General features: G+C 45.9%; 1 protein-coding gene and 1 non-coding gene across 13 annotated transcripts in view; one reads left to right on the forward strand and one right to left on the reverse strand.

Annotated features, from left to right (window-relative positions):
* INPP4A (inositol polyphosphate-4-phosphatase type I A) overlaps positions 1-17,407 on the reverse strand; it is a 135,945-nt gene that overhangs the window by 70,451 nt on the left and 48,087 nt on the right. The gene's annotated exons all lie outside the window — the stretch shown is intronic.
* On the forward strand, positions 10,938-11,041 carry LOC113603322 (U6 spliceosomal RNA). The gene has a single exon (XR_003424902.1). It is a non-coding gene; the product is annotated as a U6 spliceosomal RNA (small nuclear RNA).

Raw genomic sequence — 17,407 nt, forward strand, 5'->3', positions numbered from 1 at the left:
AGCCTGCCTCAGCACCCCTGCCCCACTGCCCTGGCTTCTCTGACAGTCACTCTGCAGCCCCCAGTCTGTCTTTACACAGCACTGGTGAGGCCGTGAACCCTTCCACCAGCATCTTCATCTGGCTCCCACCTGGCTTCCCTGCTGTTGAGATCTCCCTGGCTGCCCACCCTCCTTGAGGCTGCGCTTCTGTGGAAGACATTGGAGGGCAGTTCCCTCACCCCTGGTATGTCCTTCCTAAAAACCAGCCTCTCCAGGAGGTCTTTGGGACAGCCTGGTTTAAAACTGACTTGTGGCTCATCTATAAGCCATGACCTTTGGGGGATTTTCCGTAGGAACTAGCCTGAAAATAAATCACCCTGCAAAAGTGTTTAGAAGTGCTTGTGCTGAGCAACACAGGTGCAAACCTGGGTCTGGGGGCTCACATCAGGGAGATGAGAGAGACATGTTAACAATAACCAAATGCTGGGTGGGGGCAGCGGCAGCAGCAGCGGTGGGATGGGGGGGGGGTGCCGCTGGCTGTCTCTGCTGTACCGAACCCTCCACACCCCACACTTCTTAAGCCCCTTTTCTTAAGCATCTACTTTCTTTGCTTCTACATCTCATGCTATTTCTTCTCTATAAACTGACAATCTCTTCAACAACAGTGAGGGTCTCTCACGGACTAGGCCTTAGGGATACAAACATGAACACGTGGAGTTGGTCAGCAAATGCACAACAGGAATTGCAACAAAAACATGAACGGGGGACAATCTGAGGGCCACAATGGTGCCGGTGAAACCTCTTCCCAGACCTTCCTTTGTGTGAAGGGCTGGCCTGCTGCTCCCCACCCCTCCCTTTCCTGGCAGGGGTGCCTCATGTGCTAGAAGTATGGAGGCTCTTTCTCAGTGAGAATCAACCCAGTGTTGATTGAATCCTCTCACTCCCAAGCACCAGCCTTCACGTGTCACTTGACTGCCACGGAGGCTTACCAGAGTAGCACAAGCAAAGATAGTGGGCGCACTGCACTAAGCAAAGCACTGTAGTCCATTGTTAAGAGCTGCCTCTTTATTACCGGAGACAATGCATGCCAGTATCAGTGCCTTCTTCTCTCTCCTAGAAATGTCCACGGTGTTGACAAGTCTCATGTCTTGCTCCATTGTCAACTTGGCCACTCGAAGCCCTCACATAATTAACTGAAAGTTCGCCTATATGTTGGCCAGGAAGGCCTCTCAGGAGTGCCAGAGAAATTTCCAAATAGGTGCGTAAAAGGACTGGATCCAGTATCTATCAACAATCACTGTCAGTGTAGACATGCAGTTCCCGGAGGACCAACAGCCAAAGAGATGAGGGCAACAGCTTCCCTGTGACCTGTGGGTCAGCTTATCTCCACATGAGGCTCCATAAAGGACCTATCAGCCAATGAAGGCAGGTATCATCTCAGACCCAGATGCCCCTGCCCCCAAGGCACTTACTCAGAGCCTGGTTCCAGAAGATGCAGCTAAAAGAGAACTTTCTGGCTCCTCGAGGGCTGGGTGTGCCCCATTCACTGCCTGAGACTGTTCTTTCTCTTCCCTTTTCTTTTTCTACCCAAACCCAAGGCTGTAAGGTCTGGCCTGGTGCCTACTTCCACCCCTCCCCCAACCAGAGCTGGCCACCTGGAAGCTGGGCCCTGACTTCTTTCAGCCAACAGGGCAGATGCCACCCCCAGACTCTGCTTCTCTCCCCTCTCTCCTTTGGGAGGGGGTCGGTCCTTTCAGCCAAGGGGATGTGGGAGTGAGTGTGACCACGCTGCTCAAGGCTCCTCAGTATCACAGAGCAAAGAGGGTGTGCCTTCCCAGGGGCGGTGGCTTACACCCTAGCTACAGCAACTCCCTTTCCCTTGCCCTGACAGTGTTTCCATTCCATCCCCCCAGTCCTTGGGGTTCAGTGAAGATTCTGGGTACTCCTGCTATCATGGCCAAAACACCATACTTACCAGCTGGGACGCTTGTACTGCAGCCTGGAAAACCCAATTCAGATGAGTTCAAGCAGAGAGGCATTTGTCATAAAGGTTCAGGGTTGACTTATAAAACTTGAACGGAAATATGGCTGAGCTGGCCCAAAGACCCCAATGTCAGCAGCACAGACAACTCTTCTCGGCTCTCCTCTGCTAACCCATGCCATTCTCCTCCTCCCTGCAAATGAACCTATGCTCACGGTGGTGTCAAGGCAGCTGACAGCCCCCCAACTCTACTCTACAGGTCTAGCCACTGAAGGGGTCAAATGCATGCACTCTCTCCCAGTCTCCACTCCGGCTCACTCTGGGGAAGGCAATCCAAGGATCTAGCTTGTCCAGGTATCCCTGGGCTGGAGGCTGGGGTCACAATGTAGCATGAGTGCTCCTATGAGACCCAGTAAGTTTGGCGGGAGAGAACCCCACAAAGGGGCGTGGGGGAGGATGGAGAGAACCCTTACAACTCATCACAACTTTTAGGAACCAAATGGAGAGGCCCTATAGCAAGTGTTCCTCAACCTTTAAAAAGTCAAAGGGGCACGTGGGTGGCTCAGTTTGTTGAGCGTCTGACTTCAGCTCAGGTCATGATCTCACGGTTCGTGAGTCTGAGCCCCATGTCAGGCTCTGTGCTGACAGCTCAGAGCCTGGAGGCTGCTTCGAATTCTGTGACTCCCTCTCTCTCTGTTCCTCCCCTGCTCACACACTCCCTCTCTCTCTCTCAAAAATAAACATTAAAAAAAAAAAAGTCAAAGAACTCCCACTGGTTTTTTTTTTGTTGCTGTTTTTTTTTTAACATTTTTATTTTTGAAAGACAGAAAGAGACAGAGCCTGAGCAGGGGGAGGCGAAGAGAGAGAGGAAGACACAGAATCCGAAGCAGGCTCCAGGCTCTGAGCTGTCAGCATACAGCCCGACATGGGGCTGGAACTCATGAACAGCGAGATCATGACCTGAGCCAAAGTAGGACGCTTAACCTACTGAGCCACCTAGGTGCCCCCAAAGAACTCCCACTGTTAAGTAAATATTTTTTTATATTGTTTAAAATAGAGAACATAAACATAAAATTGGGTATAAACTCTTTCTTCTTAGAGCTCTTCAACTACTATAAAACCAAAAGAGATCTATAAATTATCTACAGCAAGACCTCCACAAAAATGAACTCACATTTATATTAATGTAACGTGGCAGATGGGGACAACGCACAGAAACCATTACACAAACATAACCCTGACTGACTCCAGAAGGCCTCTCTTGCCACACTCTCCACTCCACCCTTGCCTGGACTGAGTCACAAATGCCCGCAAAGGCCACTCAGTCCACCCAGCAGCCATGTGGTCATAATAACAGACACTGTTCTCCAGAAACATGAGTTGCAGAGCAGGGCAGAGGAGCGGAGATGTGGTGACACTTCCCTGGACTGTGAGCAAGGACTCTCTGGGTCCTGGACAGCAGGACATGTTGTTTTGCTCTTGTGCATGACATCAAGAGAGTTACGGGGAAAAAAAAGTACAAAACACAGCTTGATGGCTCGCTGTGTAAAAATGCAAGACTGAAGAAGCTGGTCACCTTCTTTGAGTCTCCACAGTGGAGAGCGCCCGCTATGGGCCACGGAAGGTGGCCAACAAGATGGTGGTTGCAACACTTCCCTGTGTGAAGAGAGAGCACCGTCTGTCTTCCCTCCTTTCAGTCGGTTCACAGCGTTATGCTCCTTCAGGGCTTAGTCAGTATCTGCTGCCTACTGGAGTTTCTCATCATGTGGGAGAAGGTCATGAGAGGAGACCAAGAACTGCTCAGTCCAAGATGCCTTCTGGCTGCTCACCTGCCTCATCTGGCATCCAAGGAAAGAAACACCTTGTCCAGAGATTCAGGTGGAAAAGCTCACAGGCAGAGGTGTGAGCAAGAGCAACAATTCCACTACCAAGTTCCTCCCATGCCCCCTGGTTCCCGCAGTCCTCACACCTCACTGCCAAGGGGGCTGTCTGAAAGATGGGAGCCGGCAGATGACTGACTGAGCGGGGCTTCTTCAAGGTCATGAGCCCCAGAGCAAAGTCAGGACTAAAGTCAGACCTTGCTCCTCCTGCATTCTTTCCAACACTTGAAACAGCACGCAGGGTACACTAATTCAAACTCCAACCAGATGCAGGTAAAAGGCACAGTCTTTTCCCTTGGCAAGTTCCTCATTTTTAAGCACTTTCACACATATATTATTTTATAATGTTTCCTAGAACATTACTTTCTTCCCTCCATCCCTTTTCAGGACCCAGGACCCTGGAAGAAAACACTTCAGATCCAAGACATGCTAACCAATCTTTCCCTTTCCGTCCCCACCCACAGTCTTTACAAGGTCCTCTGGTCACAGTCTCTCCTCCAGCCTTCATGTTAAGCAACACAACAGACCAGAGAGGAAATGGACCTTCCTAGAGAAGGCAAAAGAGAGAACTTCAGGATGTGGGTGACTTCTTTTTTTGCATCATTCATGTTTGATTTCCTTTTCAAAGCTGAAATTAAGCTCCTTGGGAGAAAAATAGTGTCAATATTTTGTCAAAATATTTCAAAATAAATTTTTAAAAATATAAATCTCAGGGGGAGGGATTAAAATTAAAAAACACAAAGCTTTGTGAACAGGGTAAAAAGACAAAACCTAGCCAACAATACCAACAAATACTAAAGTAAAAAAAATATACATATGTAATGCTCTGTATCTTGATGGTGGAGAAAGGACTTATATAAATATTGCACAGAAGTATGTTTCAGAAGAAAAGTAGAATGGGAACCCCCGAACCAGCAAGTCACGACTCAAGACCTAGTTTCTGTAGTGACACGTTAACCTGATTAGCAGGGGTTCCTCTGCTCTTTTTGTAGGACTACTGTGGCTTTATTGCCATCTCCTCCTCTTTACCGTTCCCAACAGGTTTTATTTATTCACTGTAGAATATCCTGGCTGAGCAAGTGAAGAATACATCAAGGTGCTTTGGCAAATAGTCACTGTGCTGTCCCCAGCTCACACTGGTGACACACACTCCACAATTCAAGAATAAAACACGCATCCTTCCTCTCCTTACAAAAACTCCCACACCCTCTGTGAGGCTTGTCAACGGAAGCAGTGCAGGGAAAGTGAATCAGCTCACCACCCAGACAGTGGCTGGACACATACAAATGGCAGGCTGAACGTGGGGAAACACAGGCCTTGAAAAAGGTTAGCCTCCTTGGAAGATACTACAGTCCCAAAGAGTTGCCGGTAATTTTGGCAAACGTAACAAGCAAAGTGTACTCTTGGAAGGGAAGCTGGGCACACATACCAGCTGTCAGAGGGGTTAGTGAGATCCAGGCTTGATGTTGCCTGGGCCTTTTCAGAACGAGAAACTCTATGATCTGATTTATGCCAGGTCAGTGAGCAATCATGAAGCCAAGCTTTGGTTCTGTTCAACGAGAACCAAATATCCAGGCAACTTTCAAAACTCCTTGCTAACGCTAATGGAGTTTTGGGAAAACAGAGGAAGATCCAACCTATGGGGTTAATCCAAATAAGATGGCCTCAGGTTTACTTCAAATTCTGGTATCTGTGCACCTGCACCACAACATGCAGTTTCCAATCCAGCCCCACCTGCAGCACCCCAGTGCCCCCGTCTTGCTCCTGCTGAACCCCTCACCAGCCTCACTCCAGCACCTCCAGCAGCATGGTACGTGGGGCCTAACGAGGTGCTTACTTACAGGCTCACTCCAAATACACTATTTCCTTCTCGACCACTGACAGAGCAGGATTGACAATAATTTGAAAGTTCCAATGTGTCTCAGATGACTGGAGTTGGGTGGATTCAGTTTATTTTCATAATCACTAAGAAAGCATGTTTTCTAATTCAGAAGTGTAAGGTTGGGCTTCACAAGAGAATGTAAAGTTTTCAGAGCAGCCATAAAATTCCATAAAGGGCTATAAATGTGAAGCAATGACCACAGATCAATGAAATTCTGGGAAGACAAAGTTATTTCTGGAACATGGCAATAAGCCAGGAGACTGAGGATGCCCAAGGCCTCCAAGTGGGCAGCACCAATGAAGCTGGTTTTAGCTTCTGCACCAACAAACCAAAATTATTGAGAGAGGTCTCAGTCTTGGAAATAAAGTGGGTCACACATTCTGTAAGCCTTACCATATATAAATCTCTGGCAAAGTGGTATATTATCAGCTTACTTTAGCTACAGAAGAGGAATATTGTTTTAACCAATCATGTTGGGTGGAACACATAGAAAAGACTCTGAAAAGACTTCCGTGCTCCATATTTTTACATAAAAATAAAAAGCAAGCAGTCCTTTTATATGAGACTTTTCTGGAAAAAAGATTTCATAGCTTTAGCTACCCACTTGAGTTATTTGGTTGTTTTGGGTTTTCTTGGTTGTTGTGAGGATTTTTTTTTTTTTTTGAGAGAACGTGTGTGTGTGTTTCTCTGAGGATGTGATATGATAGGATTGAGACAGGGAAACGAGCTCTCTAACCAACTGACTGTGACAGTCGGAAGTCAGTCTGTCACAAAAGAGAGACTTTTCAAGGCACCTGGGTAGCTCAGTTAAGCATCCAACTCGATTTCAGCTCAGGTCATGATCTCATGGTTCATGGGTTCAAGCCCTGCGTTAAGCTCTGCGATCGCAGTGTGGAGCCTGCTTGGGATTCATTCTCTCTCTCTCTCTCTCTCTCTCTCTCTCTCTCTCTCAAAATATACAAAACTTAAAAAAAAAAAAAAAGAAAGAGAGAGACAAACCTTTCTTTCACATATTTCTCCCACGTGTCTGTACAAGGAGGAGAGGGCATCACCAAAGCTGGAGAAGTCGGGATCTCTCCCCAGTATTGCCTACCAGTCAGCAGAGGTGGAGCCGGGTTCCAAGGTTCCCCCACTAATCAGTTTCCTCTTCACAGGTAGCCCCTAAAAGTATGGTCTGGAGTGTCTGGCTGAACAGGCCAAAGAGAACCCTCCCATGGCAGCTGGGTCACAGCTCTTACTGCAAAGCCGAGAGTGGCAGGAATGATGAAAACCCAAGAAAAGCAATTTTAAAAACAGAACCACAAACGGTGACTCTAGGACCCAGGCATTTCTTCAGGCAGTGTTCAAAGCAGGTTGAGTGAGCTCTGCTGGGCAGGGAAAGGAGCCTGTGGACACTCAGGGTCCTCATGCTACACAGCAACACCTGCCATGGCACATCTTCCCAACCACCAGTGAAGAAAACAGCGGGGGAGAGGACAGAGGTGTTTCTGTGCTCAGCTGGCAAGCCTGGCCCTCCAATGGCCTGCAACACCCTCTGACAGGAGATTGTGGGAGCCTGCAATCTGGAACTGCAGTTGTTCGTTCATTCATTCATTCAACAGGTGCAAAGCCACGCACTTAAAGGGGACACACAGGTGAGTCAGAAGTGATCCCTACTGCAAAGAGCCAACAGTGTAACAAAGGAGTAAGACATTCAGGTAAGACAAAATGGAATGCATGCCCTAGGCTGTGAGAGAGGTAAGTCAGACACAGAGAGGTGATCCAGACACAGTGTGGACAGATCTGACTTTAAAAGACACAAGCACACTCAAGGACAAATTAATTCAGGGATCAGGGAGGCCCAGGATTCTAAGGGACAGAGAGAACAGACTGGAGAGCCAGGACTGGGTCAATTCCAGGGAGCCACTGATACTAGACCACAGCACTGGGCTTCAGCTACTAGGCTGAAGAACTCACTAGAATTCTAATTGTTCAAATAAACTGGAAAAGTCTCAGTACTTTCTTGAACTCTCCTGGGCTTCTGAAAACAAACCTCTTGCTTACTTTGTACAAACCAGGGCAGGCCTGGTAAGGCTGGGCCAAGATGGCACCTGCACAGAACAGATGGACAACATCTACAACCAACACCTGAAAAACAACTCTCCTGTCCTGGCAGGTCTCCAAGGGGTTCCAAAGGTCACTCTGTCGTCACAACAATGAAACCTAAAGCCAGGACACACTCACTAGCTGGAAGGAAGCACTATTCAGTTCTGAAAATAAAATAAAACCCAACAACATCAACAACCACAAAAGGAGCTAACACCACTTGATAACTGAAGAGGCCAAGCAATTCAGGTCTGTAAGCAAACACCTGACACCAGGGCCATGTTTCTCGCCTTTCAGCGGGCTGCCCCAGAAGACCTCACTCTAAGCTCTGTAGTCGAGAGACTGCTCAACAACGTTGCCAGCAACATCTTCCCTTCTTCTGTGGCCTTGTTCCAGAAAAGATTTCTAAGTTGGTTGCGCTTCTGTTTAGAAAGAGAATGCTAACCAGTTGGGCACCTATGTAATAATAAGGAAAACGTCATATGGTACTTCTGCCATTATTTTTCTCCAAAATTTGCAGCTAAGATCTGAAATGTAGAGAACACACTGAGAACAAAGGCCCCCATAAGATATCTCCCTGTCATATATCACATGTAAAATTACCATCACCAAGAGCAGTGACAATGAAAACTAATTAAAATCTCTACTTGTGCTTTCACATTTTTTTTAAACATTCTTGGCAGTTAAGTAATAGATCAGGAAAAATTTGCCTTCAAACTTTACTTCTAGAACTGCTCCTATCTCCCACTAGAAGAAATCTGTAGAAAAACTATAAACTGGAAGCTAGCATGTAGCAGATACATCTTCCAAGCCACTTCAAACCCCCTTGCCAGGCGGCTTCAGGCCCTGTCCCCTTCACTGGAGGCCGGAGTGCTGACAAGAGAGCCAGGGTGGGAGGCCTCCACCAGATGGAATCTTCTCATCTGGAGAATTAAGCCAGCCCCAGAGAGGTACCACCTAACACTTCCAGGACTATTATCCAGCCCCATCACTAGGGTTCAGTGAGGACTAGGCTCTTAAAGGGGCCAGATGCAGGTATGAACATATTTTTTTTTTTTCTTCAGAATACTGTGCAGGAAGGAAGCAGGCACTGATATATGAAGACAACTAACGTCTTGGGTCAGTTCAGAGACACCCTGCACTGGGCCAGAGCTCTCCCAGCACTGCTCAGCTAACAGTGTCAGATGCATCAGTATACTTATTGGCTACAAATAAGGGGCAGAGAAATGTCACTGAAACACAACTGATGAAGACTCAGAGCCCTTTGGCGCCTGGGTGGCCCATGACTTCGGCTCAGGTCGTGATCTTATGGTTCGTGGGTTCAAGCCCCACGTCGGGCTCTGTGCTGACAGCTCAGAACCTGGAGCCTGTTTCAGATTCTGTGTCTCCCTCTCTCTCTGCTCCTCCTCCATTCACAATCTGTCTCTCTCTCTCTCAAAAATAAATAAACATTAAAAAATTAAAAAAAAAAAATCAGAGCCTTTGGGCTCTTGGTCTCTTTTGGGTTTTAATTCAGCTATCAGGTCTTAGGATCACAGACTCTGGCACCCCACAGCTGGATGTGGCCTTTCCTCCCCATCCCTTACCCCCAGTCTACTATCCTACAGTGATAGAGTGTTCAAAATGGTCTGAATTGTGTTTATTCTGCTCTGTCATTTGCTCCTCCCAACAAAGCCTGCCTCAGCCACAGGGAGTCATTATTCCCCATCTCTGTGGACAAACAGCAAGGCTGGGGCAGACAACAGGACTCTGCTTTCCACTCTGGTCATCTCGCAAAGTTAGCACAGATGTTGCAGCACTTCCCAAATGGCAGGCACACTGAGGTCATGACTTCTATTGTGACCTTGTACTGGTGTCCAAAGATTTTTCCTTAAGTAAATTGTTTAACTTAATTTCCTGCATGTAATATTTGAACTAAATATTTAAGTGTGTGCGTGTGTGTGCGTGTATGTATATATGTACACACACGCACACACACACACCAAATTTATTCAGATATAAAGCTTGCATCCATCCCTCCAGGGGCAGACATGGCCCCTTCAGGCCACTGGGCCTCAAGCAGAGTGAATGAATGGAACACAGCATCCCATCTCCAACACTACCACCAACCAGCTTTTTCACTGTGGGAAGGCTGGACTCTAAGCCCATGTCCTCTGTCATTAAGCTGGGGAGACAGTCCCACCTTAGAGGTTTGTTGCAAATCTTGATTAAGAAAGTGTGTGTGTGAAGGCTTTGTAGACCACAAGGTACTAAGTAAAATTTAAGTGACACAAAGACTGGCTAAGGGTCAAATGAGACACAAAGGCAAAAATGCTTTGAAGAGGCAGCAGTCAGGGGGCACCTGGGTGGCTCAGTTGGTTAAGTGTCCGACTTCAGCTCAGGTCATGATTTCATGGTTCGTAAGTTCAAGCCCCACGTTGGGCTCTGTGCTGACAGCTCAGAGCCTGGATCCCGCTTCGGATTCTGTATCTTCCTCTCTCTCTGTTCCTCCCCTACTCTCACTCTGTCTCGCTCTTTCAAAAATAACTCAAGAATTAAAAAAATAAATTAAAAAATTTTAAAAAGAAAGAAAAAAAAGGCAGCAGTCAGGATTTTAATCTTTAAATGACACATTCCATCTGGAGAATGATACAGCCTGAGGTGGTGAGCAGTAGTGAGGCATCCCCTAAGGAACTAGATCTGGGCCTGCCAAAGGCATCTCTTGTGACACACCACTGGGCCCACTGTAGACACAGTGATGTTCTGCTAGGTGCCAGACCCAAGCTACATTCAAGCCAAAGACTGAGGCGGGCAGGCTGTCACCCTCACCCTCCACCTGATCCCTGAAACTCGTCAACCTGGCCGAGAAACTTCCTGCTTCTCTAGGATGGAGAATCTTCCCCTACTGTCCTTGGAAGATCACAAGGGCACAATTAAAAGACTGTGTGGAGACAGGGGGGTATATGAGAATTGTCTCTACTTTCTGTTCTACTTTGCTATGAATCTAAAACTGCTCTAAAAAACAAAGCCTATTAAAAAAAAAAAAAGACTTCCTGACACTAATTTGGACAGGGTTAGCTGCCCTGTCCTAGATGGTCTAGGAAAAACAGGGAAAAATAAGTCATAAGAATGCCTACCAGTGCAGTGCAGTGCTCTCTTTGGCACTGCATGTACTAAAATTGGAACAACACAAGAAGATTAGCACGGCCCCTGTACAAGGATGCCACGCAACGTCATGAAGCGTTTGATATTTTTTAAAAAAGAATGCCTACAAACATACCAGTAGTTAAGCCTTTTAAGGCATAAGTTCTAGAGTTCTGTAGGCATCAGACTTCTTGGAGCAACATTCTGAAAAGCCTGGAAATTTCAAGTAAAGTCAAACAAATATAGCACTCTGTAGCTCTTAAACAAGGCTGGATGAGAGGATTAAACCATGTACCCGGGAAAGGTTTGCACAGAGAAACTGCAAAGCAGTTCTAAAAATACCAACATGATTATCCACCATCACTGTTTTAGGGGGAAAAACAGGGAAGGGATCACAATCCAATCTAAACCTGGCATTTCTGGGAGAACAGCCGTATCACTGCGCACACAACCAGACCCTCAGTCCCCTTCTGGCAGGGTGATAACCACCACTCAAATGGCTTTTGTCACCCAGCTGTCATTAAATAGATCCGAAAGAAGACAAAGAGAAAACAATCTCCAAAACTGCCTTCTTGTTTGTAGTGATCTTGCATGCCTACACGTTTGTAATTTTGAGTGGGACTGCTTTCCCGGCTCCTCAGTGGGGCAGAACGCGGCAGTCATGCCGGTGGGTATCAAGAAAGAACAATTAAATAGGTTTATTAGTCTGATCCAGCTGCCGTAACAAAACACCACAGCCTGGGTGACTTAAACAACAGACATCTGTCTTCTCACAGTTCTGGAGACCAGAAGCCCAAAATTACGGGGCTAGCAGGTAGGTTCCTCCTGAGGCCTCTCTCCACGGTATGCAGATGGCCACCCTCTTGCCGTGTCCCCACATGGCCTTTAATCTGTATGCCCCTCCCTGGTGTCTCTTCCTTGTCTAAGGACACCAGGTGCATTGGATTAGGGCCCTGCCCTTATGACCTCATTTAACCTTAATTGCCCCTTTAGAGAGACTCTGTCCAAATACAGTCACATTGGGGGGTCAGGACTTCAACATGAATGCAGGGAGGAACAGTTTAGTCCGTAACAACATGCCTTTACAGATTGTACCTGTCGTCCTCTAATCTACTGCAACCAGCATGTGGGGTGGTGGATGCCGCCAGTAAGAGGTCAAGGATGAGAGGTGGCAAAGCAACTTTCTGCTTGCACAGGTGCACTGCTCTCACACTGAGGCAGAGAACCCAAATCCCCTCTCTCCCCTCCCCGCATCTGACCTGCTGCGATGGGGCTGGGGGTGCCTGTGGTCAAGCACACACCAGTCACTACCTCACCGAATGCTCAGGGTGACCTTTTAACATTTGAGATCCAGTGTCAGAGACGGAAAAGTGACCAGTTCAAGGCTACAACTCAGACAGTACCAGAGCCAGGACATACCAATCCTGACTAAACTCTAGGCCCCAAGCTTCTCCCTCACTCCATCTTTACAACCTCCAGGTCAGGACTGGACATGTTCTGAATGCAACATTTAAAATCCACCTTTGAGAAAAAGACCCAGAATGAACCAGAGCCAGATGAGGGCTCTATCCAGAGAAGGCCGACAATGTTTCTCTTCACGCAGAATTAAAGAAAGCCAAACTCGAATGTTTAGTTTATGCCTGGATAACAAAAACCATCTGAAGGTGGTAAGAACATAGATGTCTGTCTTTTTTGTTGTTTCCTCATTTACTTCTCTCCTTTGCATTAAGCGATAATATTTTCTAGTGTAACCTTTAATTACTTTACCCACACTATTCCAGTGAGACACAGAAACATTCCTCCTATATAGCTCTATTCTCTTTGTTCAATTATTTCTACACGTATCATATCTATATATGCTAGAAATCCAAAAATATAGTGTTACTATTTCTTTACATAGCTTCGTGTTTTTAAAGAAGCTGAGAGAAGGAAAGCAAGTATACGTTTACAGAGTCCGTTCTATTAACCTTATTATTTCTGGTTCTCTTCATTCTGTCCTATGGATTCAAGTTACCTAATGCAGTATAACTTCCCTCCTCTAATAAGGCTTTGCTTCCATTACCTCCTTTATGCTGTTACTGCCAAATACATTACTTTTCTAAATGTTACAGGCCCAAGAACATAAATGTATGCATATCATTTAATAAAATTGCTTTTTAAATCAGTTCAAAGAAGAGGGAGAAATACATATTCACCCTGCCTTTTAAATTTTTTTTAATGTTTATTTTTATTTTTTGAGAGAGAGAGAGTCAGAGAAAGAGGGGGACACAGAACCCAAAGCAGGCTCCAGGCTCTGAGCTGTCAGCACAGAGCCTGACATGGGGCTCGAACCCACAAACCATGAGATCATGACCCAAGCTGAAGTCGGACACTTAACCGACTGAGCCACCCAGGTGCCCCTACACTGCCTTTTATAATCGTATGATAACCTACGCTGTTGGCGCTCTTGGTTTCCTCATATGGATTTGAATAATCGTCTGTGATCGTTTGCTTTCAGCAACAACTTTCTTTAAACATCCTATAAGGCAGGTCTGCTGACGATAAATTGTTTTTGTTTTAATTTTAGAATCTCTTTCTTTCACTTTTATTACTGAGAGAGAGTTTTGCTGGATATAAGATCCTTGGTTAGTGGATTTTTTTCTTTTCAGGACTTTGACTAAGCCATCCCACTGCCTTCTCCATCCCACATCCACTGTTTCTATGAGAGGTCAGCAGCTAATATTACTGGGATTCGTTGGTACAATTCGAGTCATTTTTCTCTTGCTGCTTTCAAGACTTTCTCTTTCAACGTTCTTTACTATGATGTGCGTAGATGTGGACTTCTTTGTATTTATATTATTGGAGTTTATTGTGTTTCTTAAATGTGTAGATTGTCTTTCAACAAATTTGGGAAGTTTTCAGCCATTCTTTTCTTTTCTTTCTGTTTTTCTTTTTTTTTTCTTTCTTTTTTTTTTTTGTTCCTTTCTCCTCACCTTCTGGTACTTGTATTAGATGGATGTTGGTGTGTTTAGTGATATCCTAAATTTCTCTGAGGCTCTGTTTGTTTTCTTCATTTTTTCTCTCTGTCATTTGAAATGCATAACCTCTATCACTCTATCTTTAAGCTTATTAATTCTATCTTCTGCTAGTTAACATCCAGTGCTGTGGCCTTCTAGTGAATTCTTCACACCAGCTATTACTGTTCAACTCCAGAATTTCCATTTAGTTTGGGTTTTTTTGGTGGTGGTGGTGGTGCTGTTTTAGGTAGGCTCCACGCCCAACATGGGGCTTGAATTCATGACCCTGAGATCAAGAGTAGGATGTTCTACTGATTGAGCCAGCCAGGCACCCTAACCATTTGGTTCACTTTTATACTTTCTATCTCTTTATTGATTTATTCCCTAATTGGTCAGACGTTGTCATCATATCAGGTCTTTACCCGTTAAGCATGTTCCTCTAGTTCTCTGAATACTTTTATCATGGCTGCTTTGAAGTCTTGGTCTGTTAAACCCAGTATCTCAGCCCTCTCCCACACAGTTTCGGTCACTTTTTAAAAATCCCATCTCAAATTTCTGTTTCTTTGCATATCTTACCTTTTTTTTTTTTTTTTTTTTTTGAAAGCTGGACCTTTTAAATATATTGTAGCAGTTCTGAATGGTGATCCTCTCCTCCCTGGGGGCTTGTTTTTGTTTATTCTTTCAGTGAGTTGGCTGGACTAATTTAGTGAAGTTCATCCCTGCCCCCCCCCACTCCACCAGAGGGCTCAGCTTCCAATGGTATTCCCCAGGGGGCCCAGTCTCCCTGGGATGACATGGTTTTTTCAGGACTCTCCTCTTCCCTGGCCTCTTTTGGGCTGCCTGCCTGCCTCTGATGTTATCATACCCAGCTGTTTTTGACAACGATCTGGGGCATCAATTGTTACACAGCCTGATCCAATTAAATGAAGCCTTTGTGAAGGGGTAATTTTTTATGTCCGGGTATGAGGTCTGTTCTGACCCCAGGAGGGTTCTTCCTAGTTGTCTCTTTCCCTGGTTGTCTCTAGCCTAAAGTTTCAACTCTTGCTCTCAGGGAGCTACCAGCCTCCTTAGTTACTTACCACCAAAATCTCTTTGTTTTTTAGAGTATCATTAGGTCTGAACTTCCCCATGCTCTGGCGTAAATAAATTCAGCACCTTTGGGGAGAGCCCCAGAGCTTTCTCTTCTTATGAACTACCTCGTCCCCTCCTTGGCAAAATTTCTGAGCCACTGCCCTAGAGCTGGGGTCAAGGATAGTGGCCCACTTCTTTCAGAGTGGCACCCTCATTTTATGAACAGAGTGCTGGGTGAGGGCAGTAGCTCTTGATCTTCTAGGCTTGACTCTTCTGGAATTGAGCCTCTGCCCTACAAGTAAACTGGGGTGACAGAGGGCAATTAGGGCCTCAGGATTCTCAGTTTGGTGAAGAGCCTCCACCCTACAAGCAGAGGCTGGCTATATTTGCCTGGAATTTAGCCTCTGCAACATGTAGCTAGAGGGGAATGAGAAATGCTGGCAGCTGCCCCTCTCAGGGAGATGCTGAAGCCCTTGATGGAAACCCAAAGGAGAGGGAGCCACACCTTCTTGGCCACATCCAGCCAAAGGTATGGCTTCTGTCATGCTGACCTGGGCAGGAAAAAGTAGGCCACAGCTCAAGTGCCACAAACTTTTGCTGTTATTACTGTGATTTAGATTTTCCTGAATAAATGTTTCTTCATTTGCTGTATGCCTTTACGGCAACTTCCAGATATTTTAATTGATTTCCTAAAAACAATTTTCATCAATGATTGTTGTTTTGCTGAGGAGCAGGTCTGCAGAACCCCTAATACTATATCATTCTAGAAGTGAATCCTGATAGAATGTATACTTAATTTCTAACAAAGAACAAAACACTACGTGCAACTTCCTTTTAGTCTAATATTCCATGTCAGGGAAGCTGGCATCAACCAGCAGAACAGGAATTCTACACACTAAGAGGAAACTTCCCTCAGGAGGAACTAAGCCATACCTTTAAAAATACATTATTTTTTTAGGGGCGCCTGGGTGGCTCAGTCGGTTAAGCGTCCGACTTCAGCACAGGTCATGATCTCGTGGTCCATGGGTTCAAACCCCGCGTCAGGCTCTGTGCTGACAGCTCAGAGCCTGGAGCCTATTTCAGATTCTGTGTCTCCCTCTTTCTCTGACCCTTCCCTGTTCATGCTCTCTCTCTGTCTCAAAAATAAATAAATGTTTAAAAAAAAATTTTTTTAAATAAAAATACATTATTTTTGAAGGGGCACCTGGGTAGCTCAGTCAGTTAAGCATCCGACTCTTGATTTTGGTTCAGGTCATGATCTCACAGGTCTGTGAGATCGAGCCCCACATGGGGCTCTGAGCTGACAGAGCAGAGCCTGCTTGGGATTCTCTCTCTCACTCTCTCTCTCTGCCCCTCCCTAACTTGTGCATGTGCATGCTCTCTCTCTCTCTCTTTCTCTCAAAATAAATAAACATTTAAAAAAATAATAACAAAATAAAAACACACTATTTTTGTTAATAACAATAGTCATTTATATGACTTGCTGACTAGCAAGTCATTTATAAAATGTGAGGAAACACTACCATGCATGGTTGGTGTGTGATCACAAATCAGATCATCAGGAAGCAGATGAACCACATATATCCCTCACAATAAATACCCCTCAAGTAAACCTCCTCTACACATATGAGGCTCATTTCATTCTGGGCCACTCAGCTGAGAAGGCCAAAAGGGTTCCAATCAACATCTGAAAGAAATGTGGTACTCCTCCCTCCCAAAAAACAACTGGTTTGGGATAACCAGGCAGGGGAGAAAGGAAAGTTGCTAGCACATTCTTGGAAATCACCAACTGTTGTCCATTCCCCAAGAGCAGCAGATGGCATTCCGAAAATGAAATTGAGGAGAGGGCTGGGAATGTGACAACACCAGACAACCATCTCCACCTGATGGGCAGGGGGTGGGAGGCAGGATGGCTCCAGTGCTGGCTCTGCCATGCAGGAGCTGAGAACTGGACTGCACCCTGGAACCCTTCCAGCCTCAGATTCCTCATCTATAAAATGGAGCTCCTCAATCACCCACAAAGCCCAAAGTCAGTACTTAGCAAACTGCCATTACTCTGGACAGAGTTCCTCAATAGGCTCTTTTTCCCCTCCGGGTCCCTCCAGACAGCAAACTGATGCCAGAAGGTTGTGCTTCCTATACAGGCTGGATGGGCACCCTTTCCAGAGTCAGCCAGTGCCTGGACCTCCCCCAGGACCTGATTGTGCTCACCTTCATGAAGGTATCAACGGAGTCATCCCTAAAGGGCCCCCTGATATCACAGGAATCCAGATACCTGCCCTCACACCCTTCTGAGATTTCCTCCTGGCCAGCTGAGGCAGGAAAGATTCTAGGTGTGAGATGGGAATCAGTGATAAAGGACATAATGTACTGGCTCCCAGAGACAGCATATCAGCAGGGTCTACCCCTT

The sequence above is a fragment of the Acinonyx jubatus genome, chromosome A3 (assembly GCF_027475565.1).
Source record: "Acinonyx jubatus isolate Ajub_Pintada_27869175 chromosome A3, VMU_Ajub_asm_v1.0, whole genome shotgun sequence".
Classification (NCBI taxonomy): Eukaryota; Metazoa; Chordata; class Mammalia; order Carnivora; family Felidae; genus Acinonyx; species Acinonyx jubatus.